Source organism: Cherax quadricarinatus, chromosome 92 (genome assembly GCF_038502225.1).
Source record: "Cherax quadricarinatus isolate ZL_2023a chromosome 92, ASM3850222v1, whole genome shotgun sequence".
Lineage (NCBI taxonomy): Eukaryota > Metazoa > Arthropoda > Malacostraca > Decapoda > Parastacidae > Cherax > Cherax quadricarinatus.
This window is the reverse complement of record NC_091383.1, coordinates 1,231,873-1,244,397: the sequence shown is the minus strand read 5'-3', so window position 1 is coordinate 1,244,397 and position 12,525 is coordinate 1,231,873.

The window sequence follows — 12,525 nt, the reverse complement described above, 5'->3', positions numbered from 1 at the left end:
CCCACCTTAATGACCCTCGTGTAGTAGATAGACTTTAAACCCCATTAACCAACCAACCTTAATGACCCTCGTGTAGTAGATAGACTTTAAACCCCATTAACCAACCAACCTTAATGACCCTCGTGTAGTAGATAGACTTTAAACCCCATTAACCAACCAACCTTAATGACCCTCGTGTAGTAGATAGACTTTAAACCCCATTAACCAACCAACCTTAATGACCCTCGTGTAGTAGATAGACTTTAAATCCCATTAACCAACCAACCTTAATGACCCTCGTGTAGTAGATAGACTTTAAACCCCATTAACCAACCAACCTTAATGACCCTTGTGTAGTAGATAGACTTTAAACCCCATTAACCAACCAACCTTAATGACCCTCGTGTAGTAGATAGACTTTAAACCCCATTAACCAACCCACCTTAATGACCCTCGTGTAGTAGATAGACTTTAAACCCCATTAACCAACCAACCTTAATGACCCTCGTGTAGTAGATAGACTTTAAACCCCATTAACCAACCAACCTTAATGACCCTCGTGTAGTAGATAGACTTTAAACCCCATTAACCAACCAACCTTAATGACCCTCGTGTAGTAGATAGACTTTAAACCCCATTAACCAACCAACCTTAATGACCCTCGTGTAGTAGATAGACTTTAAACCTAACAAACAGAACACTTCTAACCAAATCATTATGACTGTCAAACACACACAGCAACAAGGAGACACAACAACAAGGAGACACAACAACAAGGGGACACAGCAACAAGGGGACACAGCAACAAGGAGACACAACAACAAGGGGACACAGCAACAAGGGGACACAACAACAAGGGGACACAACAACAAGGAGACACAACAACAAGGGGACACAGCAACAAGGGGACACAACAACAAGGGGACACAGCAACAAGGGGACACAACAACAAGGGGACACAGCAACAAGGGGACACAACAACAAGGGGACACAGCAACAAGGGGACACAGCAACAAGGGGACACTGCAACAAGGGGACACAGCAACAAGGGGACACAGCAACAAGGGGACACAGCAACAAGGGGACACTGCAACAAGGGGACACAGCAACAAGGGGACACAGCAACAAGGGGACACAGCAACAAGGGGACACTGCAACAAGGGGACACAGCAACAAGGGGACACAGCAACAAGGGGACACTGCAACAAGGGGACACAGCAACAAGGGGACACAGCAACAAGGGGACACAGCAACAAGGGGACACTGCAACAAGGGGACACAGCAACAAGGGGACACAGCAACAAGGGGACACAACAACAAGGGGACACAGCAACAAGGGGACACAGCAACAAGGGGACACAGCAACAAGGGGACACAGCAACAAGGGGACACAACAACAAGGGGACACAGCAACAAGGGGACACAGCTGGCATGTAGGGGGGTAATGAAAGAATAGGATATAAGTGGGGGATATGGGAGTAAGGGATTATGTAGGCAGGGGAGAGGCAGGCGAGGTGGTAGAAGTGAGATGATTAGCAGAGGTAGGTAGGTAATGACAGGTCAGTGGTGACCACCACGACACTCTCATTAACTCTACAATACTCACTAACATATGCCTCGCCCATTCTTCACTCATATAAACATAATAAAATATGAGAAATAGGAATAGCTAATAACGGGGACAGTGAATATTACTATTCTACTCAAACACAGTTTATTATTAAGTCCTTGTACAATAATATATTTGGGAACAGGAGTACATTGGGGTTTAGATAAATGGGATGGTACATATAAGCAGTGAAACAGGGAATACAATTAGCTTGGCGAAACAGAATATAACTTACAATGTAGTTCAGAGGGCAGTTCATCACAGGAACTAAGCCACAGGTCCCAAGACCTACACAGCACGAGTACTGCGCCAAGCCAGTACTCTGCCCACTGCCTCCAACAGTCTCCTCCAGAGACTTCAGTAGCCTTCTCCCGAGCCCTGCACCCCAGCAGCAGCTCCGCTCGAATCTCTGCTCAGGAGCTCTGCACCCCAGCAGCAGCTCCGCTCGAATCTCTGCTCAGGAGCTCTGCACCCCAGCAGCAGCTCCGCTCGAATCTCCCTACTCAGCTCTTCCTTGGGCTTTTATGGTGGTCCAAGCACCCTCCACAACCACGTGTACGACCTGACGCCTAGGTCTGAGGCGTCAAGAACAAAAGACCTCAGACGTGGGCGTGGCTACAGACGTTTGCCAAGGCAAGGTGTGACCATATAATTGGTTAAATTAGGTCTCCCCAGAGACCTCACAAGCCCAGCTGGACTACATCACACAGCAACAAGGGGACACAGCAACAAGGGGACACAGCAACAAGGGGACACAGCAACAAGAGGACACAGCAACAAGGGGACACAGCAAAAAGGGACAGAACGACAAGGGGACACAGCATCAAGGGGACACAGCAAAAAGGGACACAACAACAAGGGGAAACAGCAACAAGGGGACACAGCAACAAGGGGACACAGCAACAAGGGGACACAGCAAAAAGTGACATAACAACAAGGGGACACAGTAACAAGGGGACACAGCAAAAAGGGACACAACAACAAGGGGACACAGTAACAAGGGGACACAGTAACAAGGGGACACAGCAACAAGGGGACACAGCCACAAGGGGACACAGCAACAAGGGGACACAGCAACAAGGGGACACAGCAAAAAGGGACACAACAACAAGGGGACACAGAAACAATGGGGCACAGTAACAAGGGGACACAGCAACAAGGGGACAGAGCAACAAGGGGACAGAGCAACAAGGGGACACAGCAACAAGGGGACACAGCAACAAGGGGACACAGCAACAAGGGGACACAGCAACAAGGGGACACAGCAACAAGGGGACACAGCAACAAGGGGACACAGCAACAAGGTGACACAGCAACAAGGGGACACAGCAACAAAGGGACACAGCAAGAAGGGGACACAGCAACAAGGGGACACAGCAACAAGGGGATACAGCAACAAGGGGACACAGCAACAAGGGGACACAGCAAAAAGGGACTGAACGACAAGGGGACACAGCATCAAGGGGGCACAGCAAAAAGGGACACAGCAACAAGGGGAAACAGCAACAAGGGGACACAGCAACAAGGGGACACAGCAAAAAGGGACACAGCAACAAGGGGATACAGCAACAAGGGGACACAACAAAAAGGGACACAACAACAAGGGGAAACAGCAATAAGGGGACACAGCAACAAGGGGACACAGCAACAAGGGGACACAGCAAAAAGTGACATAACAACAAGGGGACACAGTAACAAGGGGACACAGCAAAAAGGGACACAACAACAAGGGGACACAGTAACAAGGGGACACAGTAACAAGGGGACACAGCAACAAGGGGACACAGCCACAAGGGGACACAGCAACAAGGGGACACAGCAACAAGGGGACACAGCAAAAAGGGACACAACAACAAGGGGACACAGAAACAATGGGGCACAGTAACAAGGGGACACAGCAACAAGGGGACAGAGCAACAAGGGGACAGAGCAACAAGGGGACACAGCAACAAGGGGACACAGCAACAAGGGGACACAGCAACAAGGGGACACAGCAACAAGGGGACACAGCAACAAGGGGACACAGCAACAAGGGGACACAGCAACAAGGTGACACAGCAACAAGGGGACACAGCAACAAAGGGACACAGCAAGAAGGGGACACAGCAACAAGGGGACACAGCAACAAGGGGATACAGCAACAAGGGGACACAGCAACAAGGGGACACAGCAAAAAGGGACTGAACGACAAGGGGACACAGCATCAAGGGGGCACAGCAAAAAGGGACACAGCAACAAGGGGAAACAGCAACAAGGGGACACAGCAACAAGGTGTGACCATATAATTGGTTAAATTAGGTCTCCCCAGAGACCTCACAAGCCCAGCTGGACTACATCACACAGCAACAAGGGGACACAGCAACAAGGGGACACAGCAACAAGGGGACACAGCAACAAGAGGACACAGCAACAAGGGGACACAGCAAAAAGGGACAGAACGACAAGGGGACACAGCATCAAGGGGACACAGCAAAAAGGGACACAACAACAAGGGGAAACAGCAACAAGGGGACACAGCAACAAGGGGACACAGCAACAAGGGGACACAGCAAAAAGTGACATAACAACAAGGGGACACAGTAACAAGGGGACACAGCAAAAAGGGACACAACAACAAGGGGACACAGTAACAAGGGGACACAGTAACAAGGGGACACAGCAACAAGGGGACACAGCCACAAGGGGACACAGCAACAAGGGGACACAGCAACAAGGGGACACAGCAAAAAGGGACACAACAACAAGGGGACACAGAAACAATGGGGCACAGTAACAAGGGGACACAGCAACAAGGGGACAGAGCAACAAGGGGACAGAGCAACAAGGGGACACAGCAACAAGGGGACACAGCAACAAGGGGACACAGCAACAAGGGGACACAGCAACAAGGGGACACAGCAACAAGGGGACACAGCAACAAGGGGACACAGCAACAAGGTGACACAGCAACAAGGGGACACAGCAACAAAGGGACACAGCAAGAAGGGGACACAGCAACAAGGGGACACAGCAACAAGGGGATACAGCAACAAGGGGACACAGCAACAAGGGGACACAGCAAAAAGGGACTGAACGACAAGGGGACACAGCATCAAGGGGGCACAGCAAAAAGGGACACAGCAACAAGGGGAAACAGCAACAAGGGGACACAGCAACAAGGGGACACAGCAAAAAGGGACACAGCAACAAGGGGATACAGCAACAAGGGGACACAACAAAAAGGGACACAACAACAAGGGGAAACAGCAATAAGGGGACACAGCAACAAGGGGACACAGCAACAAGGGGACACAGCAAAAAGTGACATAACAACAAGGGGACACAGTAACAAGGGGACACAGTAACAAGGGGACACAGCAAAAAGGGGACACAGTAACAAGGGGACACAGTAACAAGGGGACACAGTAACAAGGGGACACAGCAACAAGGGGACACAGCAACAAGGGGACACAGCAACAAGGGGACACAGCAACAAGGGGACACAGCAACAAGGGGACACAGCAACAAGGGGACACAGCAACAAGGGCACACAGCAACAAGGGGACACAGCAACAAGGGGACACAGCAACAAGGGGACACAGCAACAAGGGGACACAGCAACAAGGGGACACAGCAACAAGGGGACACAGCAAAAAGGGACAGAACGACAAGGGGACACAGCATCAAGGGGACACAGCAAAAAGGGACACAGCAACAAGGGGAAACAGCAACAAGGGGACACAGCAACAAGGGGACACAGCAAAAAGGGACACAACAACAAGGGGACACAGTAACAAGGGGACACAGCAACAAGGGGACACAGCAACAAGGGGACACAGCAACAAGGGGACACAGCAACAAGGGGACACAGCAACAATGGGACACAGCAACAAAGGGACACAGCAACAAGGGGACACAGCAACAAGGGGACACAGCAACAACGGGACACAGCAACAAGGGGACACAGCAACAAGGGGACACAGCAACAAGGGGACACAGCAACAAAGGGACACAGCAACAAGGGGACACAGCAAAAAGTGACATAACAACAAGGGGACACAGTAACAAGGGGACACAGCAAAAAGGGACACAACAACAAGGGGACACAGTAACAAGGGGACACAGTAGCAAGGGGACACAGCAACAAGGGGACACAGCAACAAGGGGACACAGCAACAAGGGGACACAGCAACAAGGGGACACAGCAACAAGGGGACACAGCAACAAGGGGACACAACAAAAAGTGACATAACAACAAGGGGACACAGTAACAAGGGGACACAGCAAAAAGGGACACAACAACAAGGGGACACAGTAACAAGGGGACACAGTAACAAGGGGACACAGCAAAAAGGGGACACAGCAACAAGGGGACACAGCAACAAGGAGACACAGCAACAAGAGGACACAGCAACAAGGGGACACAGCAACAAGGGGACACAGCAAAAAGTGACATAACAACAAGGGGACACAGTAACAAGGGGACACAGCAAAAAGGGACACAACAACAAGGGGACACAGTAACAAGGGGAAACAGTAACAAGGGGACACAGCAACAAGGGGACACAGCAACAAGGGGACACAGCAACAAGGGGACACAGCAACAAGGGGACACAGCAACAAGGGGACACAGCAACAAGGGGACACAGTAACAAGGGGACACAGCAACAAGGGGACACAGCAACAAGGGGACACAGTAACAAGGGGACACAGTAACAAGGGGACACAGCAACAAGGGGACACAGCAAAAAGGGACGCAAAAACAAGGGGACACAGTAACAAGGGGACACAGTAACAAGGGGACACAGTAACAAGGGGACACAGCAACAAGGGGACACAGTAAAAAGGGACACAGCAACAAGGGGACACAGTAACAAGGGGACACAGTAACAAGGGGACACAGCAACAAGGGGACACAGCAAAAAGGGGCACAACAAGAAGGGGACACAGTAACAAGGGGACACAGCAACAAGGGGACACAGCAACAAGGGGACACAGCAACAAGGGGACACAGCAACAAGGGGACACAGTAACAAGGGGACACAGCAACAAGGGGGCATAGTAACAAGAGGACACAGTAACAAGGGGTCACAGCAACAATGGGACACAGCAACAAGGGGACACAAAAACAAGGGGACACATCAACAAGGGGACACAGCCAGAAGGGGACACAGCAACAAGGGGACACAGCAACAAGGAGACACAGTAACAAGGGGACACAACAACAAGGGGACACAGCAACAAGGGGACACAGCAACAAGGGGACACAGCAACAAGGGGACACAGCAAAAAGGGACACAACAACAAGGGGACACAGTAACAAGGGGACACAGCAACAAGGGGACACAGCAACAAGGGGACACAGCAACAAGGGGACACAGCAACAAGGGGACACAGCAACAATGGGACACAGCAACAAAGGGACACAGCAACAAGGGGACACAGCAACAAGGGGACACAGCAACAAGGGGACACAGCAACAAGGGGACACAGCAACAAGGGGACACAGCAACAAGGGGACACAGCAACAAAGGGACACAGCAACAAGGGGACACAGCAAAAAGTGACATAACAACAAGGGGACACAGTAACAAGGGGACACAGCAAAAAGGGACACAACAGCAAGAGGACACAGTAACAAAGGGACACAGTAGCAAGGGGACACAGCAACAAGGGGACACAGCAACAAGGGGACACAGCAACAAGGGGACACAGCAACAAGGGGACACAGCAACAAGGGGACAGAGCAACAAGGGGACACAGCAAAAAGTGACATAACAACAAGGGGACACAGTAACAAGGGGACACAGCAAAAAGGGACACAACAACAAGGGGACACAGTAACAAAGGGACACAGTAACAAGGGGACACAGCAAAAAGGGGACACAGCAACAAGGGGACACAGCAACAAGGAGACACAGCAACAAGAGGACACAGCAACAAGGGGACACAGCAACAAGGGGACACAGCAAAAAGTGACATAACAACAAGGGGACACAGTAACAAGGGGACACAGCAACAAGGGGAGACAGCAACAAGGAGACACAGCAACAAGGGGACACAGCAACAAGGGGACACAGCAACAAGGGGACACAGCAACAAGGAGACATACACACACATTATATAGTTATTACCCGGCTTACAATATTCCTTCAGTCTTCATTACGCTATTTGCATGTAAATTTGGTAGGAAACTTGTTAGAGAGAGACAAGTCACCATGTTGGCAGCCTTCACTATGTTGGCAGCCTTCACTATGTTGGCAGCCTTCACTATGTTGGCAGCCTTCACTGTGTTGGCTGCCTTCACTATGTTGACAGCCTTCACTATGTTTGCACCCTTCACTATGTTGACAGCCTTCACTATGTTGACAGCCTTCACTATGTTGGCTGCCTTCACTATGTTGACAGCCTTCACTATGTTGGCTGCCTTCACTATGTTGGCAGCCTTCACTATGTTGACAGCCTTCACTATGTTGGCTGCCTTCACTATGTTGGCAGCCTTCACTATGTTGGCAGCCTTCACTATGTTGGCAGTCTTCACTATGTTGGCTGCCTTCACTATGTTGGCAGCCTTCACTATGTTGGCAGCCTTCACTATGTTGGCTGCCTTCACTATGTTGGCAGCCTTCACTATGTTGGCAGCCTTCACTATGTTGGCTGCCTTCACTATGTTTTTCAGTCTTCACTATGTTGGCAGCCTTCACTATGTTGGCTGCTTTCACTATGTTGGCAGCCTTCACTATGTTGGCTGCCTTCACTACGTTGGCTGTCTTCACTATGTTGGCAGCCATCACTATGTTGGCAGCCTTCACTATGTTGACAGCCTTCACTATGTTGGCAGCCTTCACTATGTTGGCTGCCTTCACTATGTTGACAGCCTTCACTATGTTGGCAGCCTTCACTATGTTGGCTGCCTTCACTATGTTGGCAGCCTTCACTACGTTGGCTGCCTTCACTACGTTGGCTGCCTTCACTATGTTGTCTGCCTTCACTATGTTGACAGCCTTCACTATGTTGGCAGCCTTTGCTATGCTGGCAGCCTTCACTATGTTGGCTGCCTTCACTATGTTGGCTGCCTTCACTATGTTGGCTGCCTTCACTATGTTGGCTGCCTTCACTATGTTGGCAGCCTTCACTATGTTGGCAGCCTTCACTATGTTGGCTGCCTTCACTATGTTGGCAGCCTTCACTATGTTGGCAGCCTTCACTATGTTGGCAGCTTTCACTATGGTGGCTGCCTTCACTATGTTGGCAGCCTTCACTATGTTGGCAGCCTTCACTATGTTGGCTGCCTTCACTATGTTGGCTGCCTTCGCTATGCTGGCAGCCTTCACTATGTTGACAGCCTTCACTATGTTGGCAGCCTTCACTATGTTGACAGCCTTCACTATGTTGACAGCCTTCACTATGTTGGCAGCCTTCACTATGTTGACAGCCTTCACTATGTTGGCTGCCTTCACTATTATGGCTGCCTTCACTATGTTGGCTGCCTTCACTATGTTGACAGCCTTCACTATGTTGGTAGCCTTCGCTATGCTGACAGCCTTCACTATGTTGGCTGCCTTCACTGTTTTTCAGCCTTCACTATGTTGGCAGCCTTCGCTATGCTGGCAGCCTTCGCTATGCTGGCAGCCTTCGCTATGCTGGCAGCGTTCGCTATGCTGGCAGCCTTCACTATGTTGGCAGCCTTCACTGTGTTGGCTGCCTTCGCTATGCTGGCAGCCTTCGCTATGCTGGCAGCCTTCGCTATGCTGGCAGCCTTCGCTATGCTGGCAGCCTTCACTATGTTGGCAGCCTTCACTATGTTCGCAGCCTTCACTATGTTGGCAGCCTTCACTATGTTGGCAGCCTTCACTATGTTGGCAGCCTTCGCTATGCTGACAGCCTTCACTATGTTGGCAGCCTTCACTATGTTGGCAGCCTTCGCTATGCTGACAGCCTTCACTATGTTGGCAGCCTTCACTATGTTGGCATGTCGTGGAGGTTCGTAGGAGATATGATGGTTAAACACACTTGTTGGATGGCAACACATATATTGGAGAGTGTGGAAGATTTAGGCCCAGCCTGCCTGTCCTATCGCCTGCTTGGATTACCGGGACCTGAGAAGGATCCCACGGTGTGGAAGTGTGAATTGCTCATTACACTATAATTTGTTCGTGATTGTAGCCATGTATAAACGTAAGTAACCATTCTTACAGAATTCATTACCTTTGTAACTTGTGAGTTCATTACCTTTGTACCTAGTTCAGCTATCAAAACTTTGGGGGCCCAGTCCCTGGACCCATTACGTACCTCTGTAATCTGTAAATACCTTTGTAACTTGTCATGATTGTGACCAGACTTACCTGGAGTTCATTACCTTTGTAAATTGTGAGTTCATTACCTTTGTAAATTGTGAGTTCATTACCTCTGTAACTTGCTCAGCTATCAAAACTTTGGAGTCCAGTCCCTGGACCAATTATGTACCTCTGTAATCTTTTGACTACCGCCCACAGGATGGGTATGGGGTGACTACCGCCCACAGGATGGGTATGGGGTGACTACCGCCCACAGGATGGGTATGGGGTGACTACCGCCCACAGGATGGGTATGGGGTGACTACCGCCCACAGGATGGGTATGGGGTGACTACCGCCCACAGAATGGGTATGGGGTGACTACCGCCCACAGGATGGGTATGGGGTGACTACCGCCCACAGGATGGGTATGGGGTGACTACCGCCCACAGGATGGGTATGGGGTTACTACCGCCCACAGGATGGGTATGGGGTTACTACCGCCCACAGGATGGGTATGGGGTGACTACCACCCACAGGATGGGTATGGGGTGACTACCACCCACAGGATGGGTATGGGGTGCATAATAAACATATTAAACTAACTAACTCCCAGGCGCGAAGGTGCTCACAACAGCATCACGTGACGTCACACAAACTAGTCACTAGGCCTAGCAAAGGGGTCGTGTATATAGAACATATGGATGGTGTTAACTATGGTACTCAGATAAGCTATACAACACATGTAAGGGATCAGCAACTATATTGACAGCTCAGTCATGTTACGTATATCGTCTCGTCATACAATACTATGCTATAGGCTGAACAGGCAGGTGGCTCTGGGCTGATTCTATACAATAACAAAGACATATGTAGCTTAGAACTTATGGATGGTATCGTAATGGATGTTAACGTAATGAGTTTTAACGTAATGAGTTTTAACGTAATGAGTTTTAACGTAATGCATTACGAATTATAAGAACAAATCGTGGTATAATATAGGATGGAATTGATCGATCAATCTGCATTCATGCCCTCTACGGATTTTGAGGAAGAATATATATATTTACAAAGGTGAAAGTAATTAACAGTAAGGCAAATCTGGCGCACACAGATCATTACTCCTAAATTCTCAGAATTCAGAGGGAACGTGAACACAAAAAAAAAAAATTCTGAAAACTGATCAGCTGATAACAAACACAGTTGATACTTTCATTCATCTCGGACATCTAATTATGCAGACCATGTGCATTTAAACTCAACTCTGCGAGGGTAAGATTTACATATGCAGAATGGTTATCATCTTTGGGTGGATCGAATTCTTCTGCAATGGCTAACACCAGCCTTGACTGAGGGAGATCTGAATAAGTATCTACAAAAGATACTTGTGGGTTTCTCATTACTTGTCGAGTACGCAAAGAATAACGACATTCAGGATGATTATCTGGCTGAGTGTTAGAGGTAGAGGGTACAGAGTCAGGAGGATTGTCAGAGTCTGTCACATTAGTCTGGGTTGGAACATCATTATCACCACATACTAACTTCATATGATCTAAATGCGATTCTTTATACTGACCAGTACTAATTTCTCTAACCTCATACTTATTGCCATTGATATGTTCAACTACTCGATAAGGACCAACAAACTTTTGATCGAGCTTAGGCATTGCGGATGTTTTGTTGAAGTTAGTCAGCATAACTCTCGAACCCACTTTAACTTTTGTCGGCTTAGCACGGCTATTAGTTACTCTGGTAAATTCTGCTGTTATGAAGTGTTTCACGGATTCTTCTAAAAACACTTTGAGTCATGCTGGTACGAGTTGCTGTGAAATCATCAGGGTTGTAATTGGGTTTCGGAGTGGAATATAACAACTCATAAGGTAAACGCTTGTCTACACCGTACAATGCATAATGTGGAGTGTCACCTATGGAAGCATTGTAAGCAGAATTTATGGCACATTGAACATCTGGTATAACTTCATCCCAAGTTTCACTATTGGAGTTGATAGTGGCTCTTAAGACATCAAGTACTTTCTTATTTGTACGTTCTGCCAAACCATTGCTGGCAGGATGATGAGGAACAATGGTGGATTTAGAGATCTTGTACAAGGTACACAAATTTTCAAGAATCTCATTATAGAATTCACCTCCATTATCTGTTGCTAGGGACTTAGGGGTAGTATGCCTGCAGATAATGCGTTCTTTAAACGCTTTAGCTACTGTTTACCTGGACTTTACCTGGAGAGAGTTCAGGGGGTCAACGCTCCCGGTGCCCGGTCTGTGACCAGGCCTCCTGGTGGATCAGAGCGTGATCAACCAGGCTGTTACTGCTGGCTGCACGCAAACCAACGTACGAGCCACAGCCCGGCTGGTCAGGAACCCACTTTAGGTGCTTGTCCAGTGCCAGCTTGAAGACTGCCAGGGGTCTGTTGGTAATCCCCCTTATGTATGCTGGGAGGCAGTTGAACAGTATCGGGCCCCTGACACTTATTGTATGGTCTCTTAACCTGCTAGTCTTGGCAGTCTTATCTGCAATAGGAACTAACTCACAATATCTGGTGAAATGGTCTACCATAACACACAGATGTTTGTTGCCTTGGAGGGAACATTTAAAATTGGTTAACAAATCTAGCGCAACTCTTTCCCACAGTTCGCTAGTAGTTGGATACACCTGGACTGGATT